Source organism: Perkinsus marinus (genome assembly GCF_000006405.1).
Source record: "Perkinsus marinus ATCC 50983 genomic scaffold scf_1104296975678, whole genome shotgun sequence".
Taxonomy (NCBI): Eukaryota; Perkinsozoa; order Perkinsida; family Perkinsidae; genus Perkinsus; species Perkinsus marinus.
In genome coordinates, this window is record NW_003200679.1 from 1 (window position 1) to 1,047 (window position 1,047).

A 1,047-nucleotide genomic window follows, 5' to 3' on the forward strand; every position below is an offset into this window, starting at 1 on the left:
GTTATGACGTCTGCTTACACGCAGAAGATCGCGAGTTCAATCCTCGCTCCTGGTATAGCTTACTCCTACGCATATGACATGCTGGATCTGAACAGTCAATATTTGACTCACTTGCTGGATTGAGCTTGATTCAACGGTTCCGTCGCCGGGATGGTCTAGTGGTTATGACGTCTGCCTTACACGCAGAAGATCGCGAGTTCAATCCTCGCTCCTGGTATAGCTTACTCCTACGCATATGACATGCCGGATCTGAACAGTCAATATTTGACTCACTTGCTGGATTGAGCTTGATTCAACGGTTTCGTCGCCGGGATGGTCTAGTGGTTATGACGTCTGCCTTACACGCAGAAGATCGCCAGTTCAATCCTCGCTCCTGGTATAGCTTACTCCTACGCATATGACATGCCGGATCTGAACAGTCAATATATGACTCACTTGCTGGATTGAGCTTGGTTCAACGGTTCCGTCGCCGGGATGGTCTAGTGGTTATGACGTCTGCCTTACACGCAGAAAATCGCGATTTCAATCCTCGCTCCTGGTATAGCTTACTCCTACGCATATGACATGCCGGATCTGAACAGTCAATATATGACTCACTTGCTGGATTGAGCTTGGTTCAACGGTTCCGTCGCCGGGATGGTCTTGTGGTTATGACGTCTGCCTTACACGCAGAAGATCGCGAGTTCAATACCCGCTCCTGGTATAGCTTACTCCTACGCATATGACATGCCGGATCTGAACAATCAATATATGACTCACTTGCTGGATTGAGTTTGTTTCAACAGTTCCGTCGCCGGGATGGTCTTGTGGTTATGACGTCTGCCTTACACGCAGGAGATCGCGAGTTCAATACCCGCTCCTGGTATAGCTTACTCCTACGCATATGACATGCCGGATCTGAACAATCAATATATGACTCACTTGCTGGATTGAGCTTGGTTCAACGGTTCCGTCGCCGGGATGGTCTAGTGGTTATGACGTCTGCCTTACACGCAGAAGATCGCGAGTTCAATCCTCGCTCCTGGTATAGCTTACTCCTACGCATAT

General features: G+C 48.9%; 6 non-coding genes across 6 annotated transcripts; all 6 read left to right on the forward strand.

The window, feature by feature from the left end:
* Positions 1-144: 144 nt before the first annotated feature.
* Pmar_PMAR001761 lies at positions 145-217 on the forward strand. The gene has a single exon. It is a non-coding gene; the product is annotated as a tRNA-Val (tRNA).
* Positions 218-306: 89 nt separating this feature from the next.
* On the forward strand, positions 307-379 carry Pmar_PMAR001762. Its single transcript has one exon. It is a non-coding gene; the product is annotated as a tRNA-Val (tRNA).
* Positions 380-468: 89 nt separating this feature from the next.
* Positions 469-541, forward strand: Pmar_PMAR001763. The gene has a single exon. It is a non-coding gene; the product is annotated as a tRNA-Val (tRNA).
* An 89-nt stretch (positions 542-630) lies between these two features.
* Pmar_PMAR001764 lies at positions 631-703 on the forward strand. Its single transcript has one exon. It is a non-coding gene; the product is annotated as a tRNA-Val (tRNA).
* An 89-nt stretch (positions 704-792) lies between these two features.
* Positions 793-865, forward strand: Pmar_PMAR001765. Its single transcript has one exon. It is a non-coding gene; the product is annotated as a tRNA-Val (tRNA).
* An 89-nt stretch (positions 866-954) lies between these two features.
* Pmar_PMAR001766 lies at positions 955-1,027 on the forward strand. Its single transcript has one exon. It is a non-coding gene; the product is annotated as a tRNA-Val (tRNA).
* The last annotated feature ends 20 nt before the right edge of the window (positions 1,028-1,047 follow it).